Source organism: Pinus tabuliformis, chromosome 6, assembly GCF_031772625.1.
Source record: "Pinus tabuliformis cultivar Carrire ecotype Pingquan chromosome 6, CPIR1, whole genome shotgun sequence".
NCBI lineage: Eukaryota > Viridiplantae > Streptophyta > Pinopsida > Pinales > Pinaceae > Pinus > Pinus tabuliformis.
In genome coordinates, this window is record NC_142292.1 from 876,621,231 (window position 1) to 876,628,299 (window position 7,069).

Below are 7,069 nucleotides of genomic sequence, written 5' to 3' on the forward strand. Positions count from 1 at the left end.
TTGGTTCGAAACGTAGATTACAACGAAACCTAAATGTGATGACTCCAGAAGACAACACTCTACATAATATAGATCACAAAAGCCTCAAATAAACAATTTTTGACCTATATGGGAGGGGGAAATTAAGGGAAGTTACTTTATTAGAACGGTTCAGATCACTAATTGCAAAGAAGAGGTTAGATCTCGCATAAACCTATCAAGTTCTGACTTATTCACTCATGCATCTAATTCTTGATGTTGAACCACAAAGGTTGGTTTGAAATGTCGATTACAACAAAACCTAAATGTGATGACTCCAAAACACAACACCACAAAGAATATAAATCATAGAAGCCTCAAATCAACAATTTTCAACCTATATGGGAGGGAGAAATTAAGACAAGTTCATTTAATAGAACAGTTCAGATCATTGATTGCAAAGAAGCAGCCAGATCCCACATAAACCTATCGAGTTATGAGTTATTCACTCATGGATCTAATTCCTAATGATGAACCACAGAGGTTGGTTCGAAACATCGATTATAACAAAACCTAGATGCGATTACTCCGGAAGACAACACTACACAAAATATAGATCATAGAAGCCTGAAATCAACAATTTTTGACCAATACGGGAGGGAGAAATTAAGAGAAGTTCATTTCTTAGAATGATTTAGATCACTGATTGCAAAGAGGAAGTTAGATCTTGCATAAATCTATTGAGTTCTCACTTATTCACTCATGGATCTAATTCCTAATGATAAACCACAGAGGTTGGTTTGACACATCGATTACAACAAAACCTAAATGCGGTGACTCCGGAAGACAACACTCCATATAATATAGATCGCAGAACCCTCAAATCAACAATTTTCAACCTGTACGGGAGGGAGAAATTAAGAGAAGTTCATTTATTAGATCGGTTCAAATCACTGATTGCAAAGAAGAAGTCGGATCTCTTATAAAACTATCGATTTTTTACCTATTCACTCATGGATCTAATTCTTGATGATGAACCATAGAGGTTGGTTCGAAGTGTTGATTACAAAAAACCTAAATGCGATGACTCCGGAAGACAACACTACACAGAGTATAGATCGCAGAAGCCTCAAATAAACAATTTTTGACTTGTACGGGAAGGAGAAATTAAGAGAAGTTTGTTTATTAGAACGGTTCAGATAACTGATTGCAAACAAGAAGTTAGGTCTCGCATAAACCTATTGAGTTCTGACTTATTCACTCATGTATATAATTCTTGATAATGTACCATAGAGGTTGGTTCGAAATGTCAATTACAAAAAAATATAAATGCGATGACTCCGGAACACGACACTACACAAAATATAGATCGCAGACGCCTCAAATCAACAATTTTCAACCTATACGGGAGGGAGAAATTAAGACAAGTTCGTTTATTAGAATGGTTCAGATCACTGATTGCAAAGAAGAAGTCAGATCTCACATAAACATATCGAGTTATGACTTATTAACTCATGGATCTAATTCTTGATGATGAACCAGAGAGGTTTGTTTGAAACGTCGATTACAACAAAACCTAAATGCGTTGACTCCAAAAAACAACACTACACATAATATAGATCGCAGAAGTGTCAAATCAACAATTTTTTACCTGTACGGGAGGGAGAAATTAAGAGAAGTTTGTTTATATAAAATGTTTAGATCACTGACTGCAAACAACAAGTCAGATCTCGCATAAACCTATCGAGTTCCGACTTATTCACTCATGGATCTAATTCCTGATGTTGAACCATAGAGGTTGGTTCGAAATGTTGATTACAACAAAAGCTAAATGTGATGACTCTGGAAGAAAACACTACACATAATATAGATCGCAGAAACCTAAAATAAACAATTTTCAACCTGTACGGGAGGGAGAAATTAAGAGAAGTTCATTTATTAGAATGATTGAAATCAGTTATTGCAAAGAAGAAGTCAGATCTCGCATAAACCTATCGAGTTCTGACTTATTCACTCATGGATCTAATTCTTGATGATGAACCACAAAGGCTGGTTCAAAATGCTGATTACAACAAAACCTAAATGTGATGACTCGCAAGACAACACAACAAAAAATATAGCTCGCAAAAGCCTCAAATAAACAATTTTCGACCTGTACAGGAGGGAGAAATTAAGAGAAGTTCATTTATTATAATGGTCCAGATCACTGATTGCAAAGAAGAAGTCAGATCTCGCATAAACCTATCGAGTTCTGACTTATTCACTCATGGATCTAATTCTCGATAATTAACCACAAAGGTTGGCTCGAAACATCGATTACAACAAAACCCAAATGCGATGACTCCGGAAGACAACATTACACAAAATATAGATCACAGAAGCCTCAAATCAATAATTTTCAACCTGTATGGGAGGGTGGAATTAAGAGAAGTTCGTTTATTAGAATGGTTTAGATCACTAATTGCAAAGAAATCAGATCTCACATAAACCTATCGAGTTCTGATTTATTCACTCATGGATCTAATTCCTGATGATGAGCCACAGAGTTTGGTTCAAAACATCGATTACAACAAAACCTAAATGCGATGACTCCGAAAGACAAGACTACACAGAATATAGATAGCAGTAGCCTCAAATCAACAATTTTCGACCCGTATGGGAGGGAGAAATTAAGAGAAGTTTGTTTATTAGAACGGTTCATATCACTGATTGCAAAGAAGAAGTCAGATCTCGCATAAACCTATCGAGTTCTGACTTATTCACTCATGGATCTAATTCCTAATGATGAACCATAGAGGTTGGTTCGAAACGTCGATTACAACAAAACCTAAATGTGATGACTCCGGAAGACAACACTACACAGAATATAGATCGCAGAAGCCTCAAATCAACAATTTTCGACCTGTACGAGAGGGAGAAATTAAGAGAAGTTCGTTTATTAGAACGGTTCAGATCACTGATTGCAAAGAAGAAGTCAGATCTCGCATAAACCTATTGAGTTCTAACTTATTCACTCATGGATCTAATTCCTCGTGATGAACCACAAAGGTTGGTTCAAAACGTCGATTACGACAAAACGTAAATGCGATGACTCTAGAAGACAAACTCTACATAATATAGATAACAGAAGCCTTAAATAAATAGTTTTTGACCTATATGGGAGGGAGAAATTAAGGGAAGATAGTATATTAGAACGGTTCAGATCACTAATTGCAAAGAAGAGGTTAGATCTTGCATTAACCTATCAAGTTTTGATAGGTTTATGCGATATAGCAGAACCCTCAAATCAAAAAATTTCAACCTATACGGGAGGGAGAAATTAAGAGAAGTTCATTTATTAGATCGGTTCAAATCACTGATTGCAAAGAAGAAGTTAGATCTCTTATAAACCTATCGAGTTCTGACCTATTCACTCATGGATCTAATTCTTGATGATGAACCATAGAGGTTGGTTCGAAGTGTCGATTACAAAAAAACCTAAATGCGATGACTCTGGAAGACAACACTACACAGAGTATAGATCGCAAAAGCCTCAAATAAACAATTTTCGACTTCTACGGGAAGGAGAAATTAAGAGAAGTTCGTTTATTAGAATGGTTCAGATCACTGATTGCAAAGAAGAAGTTAGATCTCACATAAACCTATTGAGTTCTGACTTATTCACTCATGTATATAATTCTTGATAATGTACCACAGAGGTTGGTTCGAAACGTCAATTACAACAAAATCTAAATGCGATGACTCCGGAAGACAACACTACACAAAATATAGATCGCAGAAGCCTCAAATCAACAATTTTCAACCTGTACAGGAGGCGAAATTAAGACAAGTTCGTTTATTAGAATGGTTCAGATCACTGATTGCAAAGAAGAAGTCAGATCTCACATAAACCTATCGAGTTCTGACTTATTAACTCATGGATCTAATTCCTGATGATGAACCAGAGAGGTTTGTTCAAAACGTCGATTACAACAAAATCTAAATGCGTTGACTCCAAAAAACAACACTACCCATAATATAGATCGCAGAAGTCTCAAACCAACAATTTTTGACATGTACGGGAGGGAGAAATTAAGAGAAGTTTGTTTATTTAAAAGGTTCAGATCACTGACTGCAAACAACAAGTCAGATCTTGCATAAACCTATCGAGTTCTGACTTATTCACTCATGGATCTAATTCCTGATGTTGAACCACAGAGGTTGGTTCGAAATGTCGATTACAACAAAAGCTAAATGTGATGACTTTGGAAGACAACACTACACATAATATATATCGCAGAAACCTCAAATCAACAATTTTCAACCTGTACGGGAGGGAGAAATTAAGAGAAGTTCATTTATTAGAACGGTTTAGATCACTGATTGCAAAGAAGAAATCAGATCTCTCATAAACCTATCGAGTTCTGTCTTATTCGCTCATGGATCTAATTCCTGATGATGAACCGTAGAGGTTGGTTCGAAACGTCGATTAAAACAAAACCTAAATGCGATGACTCTGGAAGACAACACTACATGGAATATAGATCGCAGAAGCCTCAAATCAACAATTTTCGACCTTTACGATAGGGAGAAATTAAGATAATTTCATTGATTAGAATGGTTCAAATCACTGATTGCAAAGAAGAAGTTAGATCTCGCCTAAACCTTTCGAGTTCTGAATTATTCACTCATGGATCTAATTCCTGATGATGAACCATAGAGGTTGGTTCGAAACATCAATTACAAGAAAACCTAAATGTGATGACTCCGGAAGACAACACTCTACATAATATAGATAACATAAGCCTTAAATAAACAATTTGCGACCTATATGTGAGGGAGAAATTAAGGGAAGTTAGTTTATTAGAACGGTTCAGATCACTGATTTCAAAGAAGAGGTTAGATCTTACGTAAACGTATCGAGTTATGACTTATTCACTCATGAATCTAATTCTTGATGTTGAACCAGAAATGTTCGTTTGAAACGTCGATTACAACAAAACCTAAATGCGATGACTCCGGAAGACAACACTACACAGAATATAGATCAACAATTTTTAACCTCTATGGGAGGGAGAAATTAAGAAAAGTTCATTTATTAGAATAGTTCAGATCACTGATTGCAAAGAAGCAGCCAGATCCTGCATAAACCTATCGAGTTATGAGTTATTCACTCATGAATCTAATTCCTAATGATGAACCACAGAGGTTGGTTTGAAACATCGATTACAACAAAACCTAAATGCGGTGACTCTGGAAGACAACGCTACACAGAATATAGATCACAAAAGCCTCAAATCAACAATTTTCGACCAGTAAGGGAGGGAGAAATTAAGAGAAGTTCATTTATTAGGACGGTTCAGATCACTGATTGCAAAGAGGAAGTTAGATCTTGCATAAATCTATTGAGTTCTCACTTATTCACTCATGGATCTAATTCCTGATGATAAACCATAGAGGTTGGTTCGAAACATCGATTACAACAAAACCTAAATGAGGTGACTCCAGAAGACAACACTCCATAGAATATAGATCACAGAAGCCTCAAATCAACAATTTTCAACCTGTATAGGAGGGGGAAATTAAGAGAAGTTCATTTATTAGATTGGTTCAAATCACTGATTACAAAGAAGAAGTCAGATCTCTTATAAATCTATCGAGTTCTGACCTATTCACTCATGGATCTAATTCCTGATCATGAACCACAGAGGTTGGTTCGAAATGTCGATTACAAAAAAACCTAAATGCGATGACTTCGGAAGACAACTCTACATAGAGTATAGATTGTAGAAGCCTCAAATAAACAATTTTCAACTTGTATGGGAAGGAGAAATTAAGAGAAGTTCATTTATTAGAATGGTTCAGATCACTGATTGCAAAGAAGAAGTTAGATCTCAAATAAACCTATCATGTTCTGACTTATTCACTCATGTATCTATTTCTTGATAATGTACCACATAGGTTGGTTCGAAACATCAATTACAACAAAATCTAAATGCGATGACCCCGGAAGACAACACTACACAAAATATACATCACAGAAGCCTCAAAACAACAATTTTTGACCTGTACGGGAGGGAGAAATTAAGAGAAGTTCGTTTATTAGAATGGTTTAGATCACTGATTAAAACAAGAAGTCAGATCTCGCATTAACCTGTCGAGTTCTGACTTATTAACTCATGGATCTAATTCCTGATGATGAACCAGAGAGGTTTGTTCAAAATGTCGATTACAACAAAAACTAAATGCGTTGACCCCAGAAAACAACACTACACATAATATAGATCGCAGAAGACTCAAATCAACAATTTTCGACCTGTACAGGAGGGAGAAATTAAGAGAAGTTCATTTATTAGAACGGTTCATATCAATGATTGCAAAGAAGAAATCAGATCTCGCATAAACCTATCGAGTTCTGACTTATTCGCTCATGGATCTAATTCTTGATGATGAACGACAATGGTTGGTTCGAAACATCGATTACAACAAAACCTAAATTCGATGAATCCAGAAGACAACACTAAATAGAATATAGATCACAGAAGCCTCAAATCAACAATTTTTGACCTGTACTACAAGGAGAAATTAAAAGAATTTCATTGATATGAATGGTTCAGATCACTGATTGCAAAGAAGAAGTTAGATCTTAAATAAACCTTTCGAGTTCTGACTTATTCACTCATGGATTTAATTCCTGATGATGAACCATAGAGGTTAGTTCGAAACGTCGATTACAACAAAAGATAAATGCGATGACTCCAGAAGACAACACTACATAGAATATAGATGGCAGAAGCCTTAAATCAACAATTTTTGACCTGTACGGGAGGGAGAAATTAAGAGAAGTTCATTTATTAGAACGGTTCAAATCACTGATTGAAAAGAAGAAGTCAGATCTTGCATAAACCTATCAAGTTCTGACTTATTCACTCATGGATCTAATTCCTGATGATGAAGCACAAAGGTTGGATCGAAACGCTGATTACAACAAACCCTAAATGCGATGACTCTGAAAGACAACACTACAGAGAATATGGATCGCAGAAGCCTCAAATCAACAATTGTCGACCTTTACGGGAGGGAGAAATTAAGAGAATTTCATTTATTAGAATGGTTGAGATCACTGATTGCG